This window comes from Vulpes vulpes, chromosome 15, assembly GCF_048418805.1.
Source record: "Vulpes vulpes isolate BD-2025 chromosome 15, VulVul3, whole genome shotgun sequence".
NCBI lineage: Eukaryota > Metazoa > Chordata > Mammalia > Carnivora > Canidae > Vulpes > Vulpes vulpes.
This window is the reverse complement of record NC_132794.1, coordinates 44,725,905-44,744,988: the sequence shown is the minus strand read 5'-3', so window position 1 is coordinate 44,744,988 and position 19,084 is coordinate 44,725,905.

The following is a 19,084-nucleotide window of genomic DNA, read 5'->3' as shown; positions in this document are numbered from 1 at the left end:
ATAACAAAAGAAAGTATTGGCAAGGATATGGAGAAATTGGAACCCTTGGATGTGATTGGTGAATACAAGATGGTGTGGCCTCTGTGCAAAATAGTATAAGGTTTTTTTTTTTTTTAAAGATTTGTTTGTTTATTTATTTATTTATTTATTATAGACACAGAGAGAGAGGGAGAGGCAGAGACACAGGCAGAGGGAGAAGCAGGTTCCATGCAGGGAGCCCGATGCGGGACTCGATCCCAGGACTCCAGGATCGCACCCTGGGCCAAAGGCAGGCGCCAAACCGCTGAGCCACCCAGGGATCCACCGTATAAGGTTTTTCAAAAAATTAAAAATAAAACTATCAGCCACAGATCCAGCAAATCCCACTTTAGGACATATATATATATATATTTAAAAAATGAAATCAGGATCTTGAACAGATATTTATACTCCCAAGTTCCTTTCAGTATTATTCAAAATAGCCAAGAATATAGAAACAATACGAATATCCATCAGCAGATGAACAGATTTTAAAGACGTGGTATGTGCACACAATGGAATATTATTGCTCAGCCTTAATGAAAAGGGAAATAGGGATCCCTGGGTGCTTCAGCGGTTTAGCACCTGTCTTCAGCCCCGGGCGTGATCCTGGAGTCCCGGGATCAAGTCCCACATCAGGCTCCCTGCATGGAGCCTGCTTCTCCCTCTGCCTGTGTCTCTGCCTCTCTCCCTCTGTGTCTCTCATGAATAAATAAATAAAATCTTTAAAAAAAGAAAAGGGAAATCCTGCCATTTGCAACAGCAGGAACGGACCTGGAAGACATTATGCTGAGCAAAATAAGCCAGTCGCAGAAGGAAAGTAGTGCACGAGTCCACTTATATGAGATACCTAAAATCGCAGAACTTACAGAAGCAGAAAATAGAATGATGTAGGGAGAGGGAAATCAGAGTCTGTACTTAGTGGGTATAATGTTTGTTGTGCCCAAGATTGCAAATCCGAGAAACCACCAAGGAGCCGACACCGATGCAAGCGCCCGAGGGTTTATTTGCAAGCTCCAGCTTGGGTCCAGGTATACCCGACACAGCGGAGCAGGGACTTGGACCCCGAAGTGGGTTACAGCTGGGTCTTTTATGGGCTGGTCTAGGGCATCTTCAGAAGGGGTGGAGGAATTTCTCAAGTTCTATTTACATTTTGATATGGGGCTTTCAAGGGCATTGGGCTCTGTTCTCATTCTAATATGGGACTTTCTGCCAGGGGCGTGGGCTCTGTTGTCTTTCTGATATGGGATTACCTGCCTAGGACATTGAGGACATTCTGCAGTTTTTCCCCTTAAAGTTCAGCTCTTATTCACAGGGACCTAAGATGGCTGTACTTGTGCTAATGCTAAACTTTAGGTGGGATGGCCTTCATTTTTCTCGACCTCCACAATGTTATAGAAGATTATGGAGATCTGTACAAACACAGCACCTGTGGTTAACAATATGGCACCATGAACTAAAATGAAGAGGGTAGATCTGTTAAGTATTCTTATAAAAAAAAATTCACACAGGAGAGACAAGGAGACCTTTGTAGGTGATGGATATGTTTACCTTGATTGTGATGATGCTATCACAAGTGTATGTATATGTCCAAATGCATCAAAATTGTAGACATTAATTTTGTGCAGTTTTTGGTATATCAATGACACCTCAATAAAACTGGGGAAGAAAAAATAAATAAATAAATAAATAAATAAATAAATAAATAAATAAATAAATAAAACTGGGGAAGAAAGGAAGGCAACATCCTCAAAGAACTCAGATCTTCAGACCTGTTTGGACTGTAGCTTCTCAAGCAACATTTCATGGTTAGAAATTGTCTCTAAATTTTCTTATTTTAAAAACAAATAAAAGAGAAAATGATTTTGAGAGGGAAAGAAGGAAAGACAAAAACTCAAAACTTTCTTAAGAGTGGTCATGATTTTTTATATATGCAGTACAATGCAACATTATATGGTTTCCATGTGACTTTTGGTTTCCTTATATCATTTTGGAAATATTTTTTAGGATCAATACACTTGATTTTGAATTCCTCCATATCTGTTGGGGGCACTTGGACTTAAGTGGAGGACTTGCAAGGTCCATGGTGAAAATGTTACTCTGAAACAGTAGTAGCAGCAGTTTTGGTGTAGTAATACATAGCAGTGGCAGTACTAGGAATAGTAATAAGATGTTAGTAATGATGTTTTTGTTTGTGTTTCTAAATTCCTGAACGTAGGTAGTCTTCAGAGCTGGCATTTTATATTAGCTCTGCAAATAGACTGAAATCTGATTGTGATCATTTGAGAGTCACAATCTCTTCCACAAACCATGTATTTCTACTTTAAAATCCTTTGTCTCCTTGTTTATGAAATGAGTAAAACATACTTATATTTTATTTATTAGAGACATTGTAAATTAAACTTAATAACTGCTAAACCACTGGAGAGCCAGCAATTCTGCCTTTCCTATTTGATGTACCTCATGGTGCTTTGCACCAGAGAAAACACCAAGTATTTAATTGTTGAATTGGAAGTGGAAGCATTTTAAAAAGTTACACAAATAGTAATATTAGTTTGTTGTCTTAACTTGAATGATTTCTACACTCACGTGACATTATTAATCCAAGGAAATTCTTTGCTGAAAATACAAATGAATAAAATTACAGAAACGAAATCTTCCAGACTGAAATTTGAGTAAATGAAGTCTCATTTCCAAACTGAATTTATCACTTAGCTTTAATCTGTGTGAATTGTGATTGATTTTTTAAAAATCTGCGAAAGTTGAATTTTCAGAAACTGGAGAATTTTATGGCTCTCAATGGCTTTCTTAAAATAATGGCCTCAAAGCCGTGTCTTTTTTATTTTATTAAAAAAGATTGTTTGTCTATTTCAGAGCAAGTGCGAGAGAGCGCACAAGCAAGAGGAGGGGCAGAAGGAAAGGGAGAAGCGTGCTCCCCATTGGGCAGAGAGCCCAACACGAGACTTGATCCCAAGACCCCAGGACCCCAGAATCATGCGTGACCTGAGCCAAAGGCAGATGCTTAACTGACTGAGCCACCCAGGAACCCCTCACTTTATTATCTCAAATATCAAATAGGATCTCAATATGGTCCAGGAATGTTAAAACTTTTGTATAATAAGCTTCATGCCTTCTTTCCATGAGGGCGATTTCATAATTTCTTCTCTTTTCAAATGTTCCGCATCAACATTTGACTCACAATGAGCTTCACTTCTTGCTTTAACAAAGGTAGAGTAGCACTTGCTTATCTACCCACCACCAAATCTGCAAACATTTACAAATCTTTTTTCCCTTAATACAGCTAAGCAAGAGTTTATCTTCCTTTCAAGAGAAGCCCTTCTGCAAGTGTGGATTCATCATCATTCACCAACTCAGTCTGATTCCTCTCAGCTGAGTCAGCATCTTCTCTCTCTCCAAAAAGGACCATACTCTGTTGCTTTCAACCTGCTCTATATTGCTCACCCCAAAACCATGTAGACAAACCTCCATGGAACCCCTTATCTTGTCCCATTGATCACACCATTTTTCTGCTCCTCTTCACAGCAAACTACTCTTGTTGACTTCTCCACCTCCTCATATTTGTTCTCCTGTCATTATCATTCAGTTTGGCATCGCTCCTCAATAAAAATTACTCTTTAAATAAGACTGTATTTATCTATTCATGAGAGACACACACACACACACAGAGGCAGAGACACAGAGGGAGAAGCAGGCTCCCTGTGGGGAGCTAGATGTAGGACTCGATCCTAGGACCCTGGGATCACAGCCTGAGTTGAAGGCAGATGCACAACCACTGAGCCACCCAGGTGTCCCAAGAAAAACGACTTTTAAGCAGGATGCCAGATGCAGTAGAACACAATCTGTCCTTATCATATTCGACCTGTCAGCAATATTCAACATAGTTATTCACTCTTTTTAAACATTGGCACAGCAGCATAGCTTGGAAACCCTAACAGAAAGATACCATGTGCGTTCAAAATGCTATTTGATTTTGACTCCATTTCTCTACACCCCATGCAAGAATAATCAAGTCTGAGGCAACTTGGTAAAGTATGAACCTTCACTTTTGTTAAGACTAGCGCCTGAAGACACAGGCCAATTAACAACTCTCACTAAGCTCTTTCTGCAAAATGGAATCTGGCTCTGTAATTCCTCCATCTCATCTATTATAACTTAATTCATTACCTTGTTTCCCTCATTAATTATAACTACCTTCTTGGGTCCTGTCCTGCCTCAAACAGGTTTTAATTGCCACAGCAGTTCTTCAGACATATGGTCTACTATTGATTTAGTTCATCCTGAGTCTGCCCTGTATTCTTACAAGCCCCGTCCTTTGTGTTTTTGGCTTTATGCAGCTGTGGCCCCTGGTTTTATTCTGTTTTTTTTTTTTTTCCACAGTCCTTCTTAAATAAGAGTGCACCAGCCTGGACATTGACCCTACTTCTTTGTCTACAGTATTCACTGACTTATCTAGTACTATTTACCATTTTTTAAATCCAGCGAAACTCATGTTTGCTCATGGGTTCTGAATTGGACCTATCTTGTAAGCAGTGGAAACATTATTCCTGATGTGTTTGGATTTCAAAGCATTTAGATCCCAACTACTCTTCTAGTGTTTTCAGAAATATATCCCTTTATATGTGTGGGAAAGTGATCCGAACTTCCTAGTTCTCAAATCCACACTCAATCCATTTTTGTTCTGGGACACAGGATGACACAAAATTTCCATAAAGTAAGCTTATGGGTATCTTTGCCTAGAAAACATATTTAGAAAGGCCACCCAACATTTGCCTCTGTACCAATTTAAAGTTTTGTCAAAATGTACAAGTAACAAAATTGTTGCGTGATGCCTAATGTATACTAAGAATCAATCATCTTAATTTACATCAGTCTTCAAAGTTACTAAAATGATGACTGGAGCTTTAAAAAAAATGACAACAAAGAGAATCTCAAATATTACCAATACATAAAAGATAGAAGGTATCAAAAAGCTTGCTTTTCCATCCTCTCTTTGGGAGATGGTTTCCCCAATCGCTTTTATACAGAGGTGTGAAGCTGAAGATGGGCATCTGAAAGAAGCATCTATCATAAATTGAGAATGATTAATCCTCTGGGTCCTATATTCTCCCATCACTTGCTCATGGCCAGATTTCTCTGGAGCCTAAAATAAATCCCATTCATGCTCTGGGCCAGGAGCACTCAGCTCATTTACATAATACATTTAGCTCTCACTGAATGCCAAGTGTAGATTAATAATCTGATTTGGAGAATAGTGAACAATTGTTTTGTAAAGTTGCAATTGTTACTGCTTTTGGGGTGCTTGAATTACAAATCAAGTGACAAAGAGCATATTGATCCAAACATGTTTGTGCCACAGAAATAAATATCACAGAGATACCAATATTTGAATTTAAAATATGGCAGTATTGTCCGACAGTCACTGCCTTTTGGCAGGCAATTCAGTGAATCTGTGAATGTATTCATGCGAATAATTGTTCATGAACACACAAAATCCCTTGACTGCTATTGTTAGCACCAACCACGCAATGCTACAGCAGGAGTTTTGGAAATACCTTTGAATTTTTCTGAATGGAACACATATCCAGGGGGACAGAAGAGGGTCCAGACTGGGTTGCATTAATTTTTGGTTCTCTGTCTGTTCTCCTCACACCTCACAGCACTTCAATCCAAAGCATATTTTTATAAAATGGAGAACTTCTTGGTTCAGGCAAGTGTTAATTGAATACTGCATCTGTAGCACCAAAGAGGTAGATAGTCAGAAAGTAAATTATTTCCCTATTTTTGAGAGGCTGTAACAGCCCCAATACCACCCGTCGCTATTGGGCATGTAGGAGTTTCTTTAATAATGTTTTCTACCTATAAATGATCTTTTGGCAAGGGCCATGTGACCACAATAAAGTCACTGGATATCACTGAAAAAGAAAATATTTTGGTATAAAGAGTATAAAAAATGACACTTTGTTACAGTTTTTCCAAGCAAATTATAACTGCCTGTCATGCAGACAAGGGTTGCCATGGTAAGCAGTTTTTTTGAATAGGTAAACCATATAAAAGTGAGACGGAGCATGTTTGAAGCTTGTGGGAAAAGGAGTTCAGGTTGCCTGGAGCACGAATAACTTCGGTATTTAAAATCGTGGGTGAGCACAAAACCCTTTCCCAAATGTGGTGCAGGCAAATGTCTATTTTTCTTTCTCAGGCAGTTTCTCTCTAAGATGTTTAGCCTAGGAGACACTAGTGGTTAATGGAGCAAAAGAACCACAGAAATATTACCAGCAGGTTAGGATTTGTTATTGGCTGATTCTAAGGAAAATGAACCTCTCATGTCTCCAATGTTCATTGTTGTCATTGTGCCAGTAGATAGCAGGACTTCAGATATGTGGTCCCCAAATGATAGCCAAAAGCTCTAACAGACAGAGGTAGTAAAATTATTTAGTGGGACAGTCACCTTTTTCTAGGTATCCCTAATTCAAGAACTCTCCTGTTTACATTACTGCCTCACATGATATCATGGAACAAAATGGTGATGTTAGTCAATATGTATCAATAGATATCTTAGTTTTTAATGCCTCTGTGCTCTCTCACTTCAAGGCTCTCTTTTTTTCTAGCTACATTCTTTTTTTCAGTGATTCATCTAACCTCACAGCTTTAATACTATGTGCTGCTGGCTCCCTCATCTAAGCAGGGAAACCTCCAGCTCAGAGCTCCCTGCCCCATCCTCAGATGAATACATACATTTACACCTACAAATATCTCTGTTTGCATCCTTAACAGATATCTTCCTCATCATTATAGGAAGCTCATCATGAGCTAAGGTGTCCCCTTCCACATAAAAATCTCTAGAAAATGCCTGATATTGGGTTGTCTGAGTGGCTCAGTGGTTGAGCATCTGACTTCCCCTCAGGTCATGATCCCGGGGTCCCCGCAGGGAGCCTGATTCTCCCTCTGCCTATGTCTCTGCCTCTCTCTCTGTGTCTCTCATGAATGAATAAATAAAATATTTTTTTAAATGGGAGGTATTGACATTTAAACAAATAAATTAACTACGTGTTCAAAAATAAGAAAAGGCAATACACAAAGAGAAATCTCTTAGGAATCCTAGAGGATAACAAACAGATAGGATTTGTTGATAGATGTGAGCCTGTAAGAAAAAATGGGAAAGCTGCTTGGGATACCTCAGCAAGGGCAGCCAGGTGCATTGACAGTGTCACAGTCTGGACTAAGCAGCTATGATGGGGATTTCTTTCTTCAAGTAGTGGGAGGGACTTGTGAGCTTGGATCGGAGAGACATGGCCACACGTAGGGTGTGGGCAATGGCTGGAAGAAATGCAAATCATCTGTACCCAGAAGACTAGCTTCTCAGGTACAACACCAGAAAGCATGTGCCACTCTTTCTCAAACTCAGCGAGAAATGGCCAGAATAGCTTATCAGCAGACTCTCTCATCCTTCTCCTTAGGAGTTCTTAGACTCAAGCAGACATTGTTTCACAGGAAGTCACAGTCTCAGAGATGGACATACAATCAAGAATTGCCAAATACTGAGAAAAACCAAGAGCTCAAAAACAGAACAATAGGATCAATAAGTACAAATGCCTGGACTAGAAGAAACAGAGTTAATGGGACAAACAGGAATAAGCATGAAAATAACAGTGGACTCAGAGTGATAAAGCAAAACAGCACACTCATACCACACACACACACACACACACACACACACACACACACACACAACAGCAGGCTATTCTAAACTATTCTGCTCTAGAATCCTCCTCCGAACAAGCTGGCCTTAAAAGAAGCAGAGACTCAGAGGTTGCCAGTCCAGAAGAATGTGATGGTCCCAAGGAGGTCAGCAAATTTAGAGAGCGACAGTCTGAAGGTAGCACAGTATCTGTGAGCTCTAGCAGGGGACTTCAGAGTCTCAGGCAGAGGTTTTAAATTATATCTGAAATACCTACCCTCTCCCCATACACACTTACAGCCATCCCCATCCTTGCCAGGGTCACTAAGGAGATGATAGTCTTTTCTCAGGAGCCACAACTGGATGGGAACAATCATGTTATATGTATGATATTCATGGGATTCTCAGAAATAGAGGAGAACACTTACAGAAAAATAAAGATGCATTCTAACTTAAGATTAGGGGCTCTGAGTGTTGAGATTTGAGGATGCCCAGAAGTTAAATATGGCTTAGGGATACCAATATAGAAAGACATAGTTTCTCCATTATGGATACCCAAACTAATAAAAATGAACATAATAGTAATAACATGAAACCCTATTGATTCTTCTATGTCAGACTCTCTGCTAAATGGTTTACATGCTTTATTCCATCCAAGCTTTTATGAAATCAGTACAATTATTATCAATTTTCAGATGAAGAAAATGAAGCTTGTAATGATAATGTGACTTAAGGTTTAGAGTCAGCAGTTGAATCCAGACAGTTCAGAGGTTATCTGCTTAACCACTGTGTTCATTGCCTTTCTAATAGTGCTATGAGGAAACAAACCTATTAACATTACAGTCACAATATCCCCTAATCACATGGAAAACAAACTTACAATTGCCCTTCGAATTCCTAGAGGCAGATCATGGCTACAACATGCAGAAATTAAGGCAGCAGCTCCATAGAAGGGCTTTCTGTTAGCTAGTGCCTGCTTGGCCTCTTGGGTCTGAGAGGCAGAAAAGGAACCAACCCTTGGATCGGAGGCTCAGCTGGAGTCGAGGGTAGGAAATATAGATTTCAATGAGAATGCATTTTTTTGCCTGGAGGAGTCCAGGAAGGATTCTCAGGGGCAGTAATGTTTGAATAAGCCCTGGGTTGGGAATATAGCAGAAGAGGGCCAAAGTCAGATGGCTTGGGTTGAAGATTTCTAGTCCATGGGAAAATAGGCCAGGGAAAAGCAGGCTCCCAGGTTTGGACAACTGAACTACTGTCTATATACTATTAAAGACTGAGGCTCAGAGAGATAAGATAGGGATAGTCAAAAGGGATGTTAATAAGAAGGCAAAAATCCAATTAATAAAACTGTGAGATAAGATCCAAGGAACATCAATCAGTAAGTTGGCTTGAAATGAATTCTTTGAGAATGGAACTAGAACTTTGACTCCCCTAAGACAGTATTGATTGCAGTGAAGGAACCTGTGATGAGCCTGCGGGGGTGTACTCAGTCACGAAAGAGGAAGAATAACCAGGCATCTGCATGAGAAAAAAATAACCAGACATCTGCCACTATCTAGTAATCTAGTTTCTGGCATTTTTTTCCTCTAATGTGTTTTTAAGTGTTATGTAAAAGTTTCTCCTTCTTCATTACCCAACGGAATCTCTCTCTCATACACGCACACATACACACACACACACTCTCTCTCTCTCTTTGGTGACTGAATGTTATTTTCTTTGTTGTTTTCAATCAGGCAGCATTGTTGAAGTATTATTAAGAGATGAAGTTCTTAAAAAAAAAAAAAAAAAAAAGAGATGAAGTTCTTTTGCCAAGTCTAAAGTTGGAAGTAGCATGAAACTTACTTAGATTTATACAGATCATCTTTAATGAGTGTTTTAGTCAATAAATCTCAGAAATATTACAAGGTAATAATATATAAAATTATTGAATTCTTGTAGAAGATAGTATAACATGAAGGACTAGATATACAACTCCAAAATTTGGACTTACAGTTTTTAATATTTATTTAAGAAATTTGTCTTTTATCTTTTTTTAATTTGGTAGTGCATTTTATAATTGACTGTATCTTTGCTTCAAGAACTTATGATAGAAAGTCAAAAAAGTATTCTCTCGGGAACTACATTTTGCCCAAAGTTGGCCCTCAACAGCAAAATGGACTAAACTATAAGGTTTTTACATCTAGTACACACCATCCAGGACTAGTCCTGGAGCCACTGCCTCCTCTTCTGGTTTTACATTCCTGAGAAGGACCTTGTCTCTTCATCTCTACCTGGAGGAACAATGGGGCCCTTCTTCTCAGGAAACCACAATTTGCTGTTAATATTATAGAGTTAATAGTGTCGGAATTCACATAATGATGGACAGAAAGAAGGAAGGAAAATCCCTAGGAGAGGACCATGACTAATTTGTTTTTGTATTGACTCCCAAAGTGTGAACTATGATGGCAGGGCCCGTCTTTCTTTCTGGGATATGTGTTAATGTGCCCAAAGGCTAGTAAGCATTGAGTGCATTTAATATGCATGATAAAGGCACACAGTCACCAATTTTGTTTAGAAATGGTTTATTTATTTCCTAAAAGTGAAAACTTCTCCATAAATGAAACTTGAAGAAACACACTATTAGTCTGAAGTCCTCTGAAGTAATAATAATTAATAATTCAAATTCTGTGGAAAAGAATATACAAGTCATTTATACAAGTCATTTACCAGGTGATTCTATGCCACTCTCCCTACACAATATTTGCTGCTATGAATAGAGGGGAAAGGATTAGGAAGAGACAGACTTTTTTTTTTTTTTTTTTTTTTTTATTTATTTATGATAGTCACAGAGAGAGAGAGAGAGAGAGGCAGAGGGAGAAACAGGCTCCATGCACCGGGAGCCTGACGTGGGATTCGATCCTGGGTCTCCAGGATCGCGCCCTGGGTCAAAGGCAGGCGCCAAACCGCTGCGCCACCCAGGGATCCCAGGAAGAGACAGACTTTTGGGCACCAAGTACAGTGCAAAGCCAGCCCCCCTGAAGCAACAAGTCTAAAATCCACATGTTGAATGAAACAAGGAAGAATGATGACAGTCAACATTCTAAATTGTGTGTCCTGCACCTTACTTTTCATAAAATTACGGTCATTTTCTGTTTCAATTCACTCTTTTTCCTATGTTCAATGAAACTGAGCCAGAAATTGACACAGAATCCTTCAGGCGTGTTGGTCAACCATGGCTTTAACAGATGTGTCCTTTCATTCTGATTCAACCCCTTTACCCCAATGGCTCCAGAAAGAAGGAAAACATTTTACTTTGTCTTCATTTAGCCTGCCCAATGATGTGCCCATCATTTAGCCTGCGAGTTTTATAAATTGTTAAATATATGTTGCAAATACGTTTGATATATATTCAATATTTAATAAAAATATTAAGTATATATATAAATCAAACCAGCTGTTTTTTCTCAGCTTCTGAGTTCTATTGCCAGGTATTCACAAGTCCAAGATCACTGCAGTATGGTAATGTGCCCAACAAACTGGCAAGAAAACATGTTAGCTAAAACATAATGCTAGAAGAATGAACTGATATTAAGACCAATGTTATTTCTTTGGATTTTGAGGGTCCATTTCCCCTCTGAAGTTGTTGGTTTTCTACTGTGGGAGATGGCTATTCCTGCTAGTTTAGGCCAATGCCACTGGTGATCCAAAACTGACTTTCAGTTTTGAATACAACAACCTGGTTTGGCTCAGAGAAGAGTCCTATCATGTCACTTTCTGAAGGCCAGTAGCTTTTTGCATAGGAGGCTCAGTGCAAGTGTGCAGTTGGAGCCCAGCAACCACTGGTGTCATCTGGAAAAACAAATCCAAGTATAGGGTTATGGCAGTACACTTTTCAGTCTCTCATTCAATGAGCTTTAACTGAATATATAAATATTCATATATAAACATATATATTTACAGAAAATATTAACATTTGGATGATTAGAGACAGCCATTCTTGTTGGATTTAGACCCAGTATTTAAGACCAGCACATTATTTTGAGTGTGTGAACTTCATCTGAGTTATTTATACCTTGACTTTGATTGATTTTCAAGTTTGTTTTTATTAAACACAATGTATATGAGGTGCTGCTTAATTTGATTTCTTAAAGCTAAGGTAAGAATAGGTTTCCAGAGAGGTGTTAATTGGCCTTGATCAGTTGAAACTTGTGGCTAATTTTCATTTTTATAAAACTCCCTCTTATTGCTAAAGGCTTTTTCTTTCCTGTGTCTTCATGAAACTCAGTATGTCTATAAAAGGGATGCCTGGGTGGCTCAGCAGTTTAGCATCTGCCTTCCTGGAACTCCAGGATCAAGTCCCACGTTGGGCTCCCTGCGTGGAGCCTGCTTCTCCCTCTGCCTGTGTCTCTGCCTCTCTCTCTCTCTGGGTTTCTCATGAATAAATAAATAAAATGTTTTAAAAAATATGTCTATAAAAAACCTAAATCTCTTCACAAAACAAATTCCATAGTTTATTTATTTTAGCCCTGAAAATTCCTTTTTATTCAGGATTATGTAGCTCTTCTAAGATTGTTCTATTGAGTATATAACTCAACTTATGATAAATTAGAAATTGAGAAAGTGACCACTTGGAGCTCTTGTTCTCATGGTATGGCCTGCTTTGGACCACATATCTGAGGTTATTGAATTAACACTAACACAGATTCCTTTATCAAGTAATAATTTCTTGTTACACTGTGTAATGGAAAGTCTATGCATGCATGAGAACATGGACAACTCTTCAGATTTAAATTCTGCAAATTCTAAAATCAAGGTTATGTTCTTTGAATTCACTATTTCCAATAGCACTTGTCATACTCCCTATTTTCCTTCATACTAACCAAGAGTCTGTCATGCTTGCTTAAAAGCCCCAGGTTTGGTCTTTGAGCTGGCAATATAGTGTTTACTTCCTACCTGCAATATAATGAAAAAGAAACTGAAAGATTCAACTTCAAGGGTCTGGATAGCTCATTACACTTTTCTGAGCATTTGCTTTCTTGTCTTCAAAATGGAGGCAATACTGTCATTCTTGTTTGTGAGGATTAAATGTGATAATGGATGTAAAATTATTCATAACTATAAAGTGGGTATAAATATGGGTTATTATTAGTCTTTTAGCAACTATATCAAAGGTGGAGGTGCTTCCTCAAATTCCTTGTAATCTTCTACTGGATTAAAGGCAAAATTTCTTCCATTCAGTCACAAATATGCTTGATGACGTTGATGTAATATTTAGGTTTCATTCCTATATGTGGAATCCTGATTAAACCTACAGATTGTATTTTCACTTATAATCTGCCTGTGTCTGATGATAGGAACTCCCATTTGTCTTTAGCAGAAAGATAATTATTTGTGCCAGGGTGTAGAGTGTGATGTTTGGCATCTTAAATGTTTTACTGTGTACTTAAATTCTAACAATGAAAATGGGAAAATGGTAGGGATTTCAAGATGGATTCTGAAGAGTGATCAGACAAGCATGCTTTTATGCCATTTCCATCATTTTGAATTTTAAATCACCTTTTAAAGGGCACTAACGCATTCTTGCAAATTAGTCTGCTCTCCAATTAATGCGCCCAACATGACAATAAGACCAGTTTCAGCTTGGCTAAGCAAACCAGTCAACCAGGAGTGTGTGACTTGAGGACTTGGAAAGCTTGTTTGAGTCCACATTTCCTTCCCCCTCCCTCCTCTGGGGCCTTTTTAACAGCTTAGATCTAATTAGGCCTGTTAATCCACCTAAAACCAGTGGATAGAACAGTTTCTATCAAAACCCTCCCAGTACTTGTAACAATATGAAAATATGTTCCAATATTGCCAAATTTAATTGCTACATCAACAATGGCAGTGCATTTCTTAATCTAGATCAGTGTTATCCAATAGAAATATTTTGTGGGACACATATGTAATCTTAAATTTTCTAGTATCCACCACCACAAGAAAGTAAAAAAATAAATAAATAAAAAGGTGAAATTGACTCCAACATATTTTATTTAACCATTATATCCAAATCATTGTCATTTCAACCTGCAATCAATGTAAAACAATGTTAAGTGTGATATTTTACATGTTTTTGGTACATCGTCAAAATCCAATATGTATTTTATACTTATTGTGCATCAGATTTTGGATGTTTCAAGTGCTCAGTAGCCACATGTGGCTAATGGCTACCATATTTGACAGACCAGATCGAGATCATGAGAATTCTTTCCTTGATAAGCCCATTTCATTACATTAACTGATACACGGAAAGTTTTTTCTTTGTCTCTTTATTTTCCAGACCATGCACACTTTTGACATGCATTAAATTTTATAAAAGTAGACTGCAAATGGTAGTGATGAGAAATGCCAGGTTTTATTACAAGAAAGTGTTCATAAATAGAAATGACTGTGTTTTCAATCAAAAAGTAAATAATGCTTGCATGGAAATATGGGCATCCGATTTTCCAAAGGAAAATTGAAGAGTGGGGTACAAGAAGAAACCAATTATGTGCTTTATGAATGTAGAGATGTGCTATTTCCCAAGTTGAATATGCACACATATTTTCACATGATTCAGATATAATATTTTACGTGCTGTTTTAATAAATCTGAATCTAAATCCACTCTAAATTGTCTTATGTCTTTTGTTGTCTTATTTTAACTTTTTAGTGTTATATAATATGCTAAAGAATTGTTGTAATTGATTTGAATACTTCGATTTGAGACAGAGCCCTAAGATTTTTGTTATTATTGTTGGTGGTGGAGGAGGATTTTTTTTTCCAGTTTGTGAACTGGAATCTGTATACTTATTACAGAAAACAATAAACTATAACTCCTAGACTCATTGGGTATTATCTCTATATGGACACTGCATTCAAAAATTACCATCTAAACAGCTAAGATTGATTTAAAAATGAAATTCTGAGCTTTAACTTGTGTTGCTCAGAAATCATTACCAAGGATCTCACTTATTTTTTATAAGTGTTTTATTGTTATTCAGTTAGAGTTTTTTTTTTTAATATTACTTTTTTGAGAGAGAGAGAGAGAGAGAGGGAGAGAACACACATGAGACAGAGAAGGGCAGGAAGGGACAGAGGGAGAGGGAACGAGAGAATCTTAAGCTCCACGCCCAGCATGGACCCCAATGCAGGGCCCAAGCTCATGATCCTGAGATCATGACCTGAGCAGAAATCAAGAGTTGTCCTCTTAACTGATTGGACCACCCAAACACCTCTATAATTTTTATTTTTTAATTAAGTACTAGGCCCGGTGTGGGGCTTGAATTCACAAAGACCCTAAAATCAAGAGTTGCATGCTGTACCCACTGAGCCAGCCAGGCATTCCCAGAGGATCGCATATCTAACCCTCAGGTACGTTTTCCCTATATCCTCTTTCTCTCTTACACATTTCTCCCTCAGCCTATATTGCTTTGGATTCTCCCATTCATAATTCTACCTTCCAGAAACTTTTCCTCCTACTGTTCACATTGATTTTTTGGTTTCTAAATATCCTAATATTTCTTTTTTATTATTTAAATTCAAGTTAGTTAACATATAGTGTAGTTTTGGTTTCAGGAGGAGAACTGCGTGATTCATCACTTACTAGGGCCTCAAGTTCTTACTGTTATAAATAATGCCGTGATGAATAAACCCCTCCATAGGTTTATCATATCCACATTTCTGGAGGACAGCCCTTAAGAGTATGGCAAAAGTATCGATGTTTCTCTGCCACTTAATATGTATTGTAACATATGTTGTTACATAGTAATATGTAATTGCCTCACAATTTGCAATATCTATTGCTTTCTCCAGAGATTGAGCCAATTTAAACTTACACCCCAGTTTTTTTAAGTTCTAGTCTGATCACACCTCAAGAGAATGCTGAATTTCACTACATTTTTGTATGCGAGAGTATTATTCAGTGGTCTTTAAAAGCAGCAATTAAATGAGGTCAAAAGGAAGAGCCTCACTTAATCTGTGAAAAATATGACTTTCCTGTTAATTAACTGACCCCGAAGCTTAGTGATATTTTTCCTGATTAGCCCTTAGACCTGAACTTTTCCTTGTGCTTATGCAAGTCAGGCTAATAGGGAACATGTAATGGCAATCATTAATTGCATTGGGTTTTTCAAATCGAAGGTATAGTCATTGCCCATTTTCCTTTTTGTTTTGTAAAACTTGCAGTTTTCTGAGGGATTGACTATAGCTGTTATTATCTCTTTGCCCTTGTCACATTTTACAAGAGACACATATACACAGAGACATTTACGGAAGATAAACTGGGTCAAGGGCGTCTTTCTTTGAGTTGCAAAGTTATGATATACAGTGTCCGGTGTTTAACTCTGTGTTGTTATTTGTTGATAACCCTCTCTCTGGCTTCCATTTTACTTAATTTGTTGACCCTGATGTAGGGATCATAAAGCAAAAAACTTTCAATTGACTGCTGCCCACCCTGTGGATCCAAAGTGAGGTTTAAAGTTCTCAAACATTTATTGTGGGTAAATGAAATTATAAGGTATATCTGATTAGCTGGCATTGTCATTAGCATCCCCCATGTTGTGTTCTTGGTCTGTAAACAGATTTGCTAATGTTTACTCTTTTATTTGCTCTGATGTCCCCATAGGACTTGATCCTATGTTTGTAGAACTTACTTGAATTGGTTCTAAGTGGAGCTGTGAAGTAGCATCAGTGGATTCGTCATGGTTCTGAAAGCTCTCAACTAAGTCACTGTGTAAAGTCCCAAACTCCAGGCTTGTCTATCCAACTGCCTACTTGACATCTTTACTAGAAGATCTCATCTTACGCAGTATGAAGGCTTATCTCTAAACCCATTTCACCTGCCACTTTATCCGTCACAGCTGTTAGCAGCTACATCCTGTCAAACTTTAGTTCAATAACCTTGTAGTCATCCTTAACTTCTCACTTTCCCTTATACCCAACACTTAATGCATAAAGAAATCCTGTAGTTTCAGAACTCCTTTGTTTCTCATCATTTTCGCTCTGACCCTGATCCAAGACACCATCATCTCTTAGCTGAATTATTGTTAGGTGAGACAGATCATACCACTCCCTTCTCAGAACTCTGCCATTCATCGGTCTCTCTTTCATTCAGAATAAAGAAAATGTTGCTAAAGTGACCTCTGCTTTCACCTCATTTCCTTCATTGATTTGTTTATTCACTTCACTCTGGAGTCATTCTGTCCTCCCTGCTTTATCTCTGCCTCAGGGCCTTTGCACTAGTGGTTCTCTCAGCCTAGAACGTTCTTCCTTCAGATAGCCACCTAACTAAACTCTCACTGTCTTCAATTTTTGGCCAGAAGTTGGCATCTTAAAGAGGCCTACTCTGATCATCCCATTTAAACCATAGTCCCAATACTTTGGGTCCCTGTTACTGTACTTCTAATTTTATCTAAAGCACTTATCACCTCCTATGTGATATTTACTATTTCCACGTTTGTTGTTTATCTCCCCAACTAGAAACTAAGTTTATCTCCCCAACTAGAAACTAAGTCATGTGAAAGTAAGGATCTTTGATTGCCTTGTTCATTAATAAAAATTCCAAAAGTCTAGGACAGTGCCTACACATGAAAAGGAGCTGAATAAATATTTGATAAGTAAAAGCCTTCCAAAACAAATTAAAAATAAATAAAAATCCTAAGGATTTTTCCGGAATTTTTATGGATTATTCCTTATCCATAACTGATTATTAGCTTTAATGGAGCTGTGTGTGATGCATGGAGGAGATGCAGCTCTATAAAATGTGCCCCTGCATAAAAAGGTTTCCCCCTTTGGCCTGCATGCTCTTGTTTCGCTTAGCTATTCCTCATTATGTCCTTGGATTTTCATCCCAATTCCTACCTCTGAGCCTGCTCCATCGGAGACCAATGATAATGACCATCTCAGAAATTCTCATCTTCTTCATTCCTCAAAAGCATTCAAAATAGGTTTGCAGTTCCTCCCTCTTTGGATTCTGTATCATGGTATTCTCATGCTTCCCCCCACCCCGCCCCAACAAATTTTGAGTCTCCTAGGTTGGTTCCTTATCTTATTTATGATTAGCCTCTAAATATTGAAAAGTCCTAGAATTCTGTTATAGGCAATCTCTTCTTCCCCAGTGCTTGACCATTTCTTCACTTTCAATTCAACCATGTAGTTATTACTGCTAAATTTCTATTTCCAGCCTTAGCTTGAATGCTGCATTCATAGACAGAACTGTCTACTTGACATCAAAATTTAGATGTCTAATAGGCAACTTTAAATTAACAGAGTTAAAACTGGACTCTTGATGAGCTGTCATATTCCTCTTCCTAATTGCATCTTCAATCTCTGAGTAAATGCCAACCACTAAGAGTTGTTGAAGCCAAAAAACTGGGAAGTCATTCTGATTCCTTTCTCTTGTACCAGGTCCCCAAACCCAGCCATTATAACACTTTTAAGCTTTATCTCAAATATACACCAAATCTACCACTTGTTACCAATTCCACTGCTGCAATCACTGCTCATTCAAGGCTACAAGAGTCTTCTAAATCTATTTTGCTTCCATTTTGGGTTTTTATAATTCATTGTCTACACAGCAAGAACAAAAAAAGATCATGATGCATCTCTGCTGAACTTTCCAAAAAAGTGTCCCCTTGTATTTAGAATAATTTTGAAGTCTTTACTGTGTTCTCTAATATGCACATGATGCATCCGTTCCTATTTCTAAACCGCATCTCACACCACTCTCTATCATACTTGCTATGTTTGAACCACTTTGATCTTTTTTCTGAATTATAACTGAATATTTTTTTCCCTTCCCAGTGGACATGTACTTGATGTTCCTCAGTCTGGACAGCTCTGTTACTTCATCTGAACCCAAATATTACCCTGTCAGAGAGCACTTCCCTGACCACTTACTCTAGAGAGAACCTCCTACCACCATCAACTACCCTTTTAAAGGTTTTTTTTTTCTGACACTAGAGCACAGACTTTTGTCCACTGATATATTAACAGTGCCTTGTATAATTTCTGACAGTTAGATGGTATGCAACAAATATTGTTTTCAATAGATGAGTACATAAATAAGTAAAAGACTAACTGAATAAATTTGCTGCAGCTGAACATTTTACTGGTTGAACATTTTGGTTTAAAAACTTACTAATTTCAGTTGTAAGGTCCTTTTTATACACATCTGAGCTCTTGTCTAATCATGTTTCTAAAGTAAATTGGATATTGCTGGGTTTCTTCTTTCTTTCACTTTTTTTGTTTGTTTACAGTTGGAGAAACTGAGATTCTGGTGGATTGTCCAATATTACTGGTATTCTCTGCCTAGGACCATTAAATCTTTATTCAGAATTGTTAATGAAACTTTTGGCTTACCTCCAGCCATCAGGCA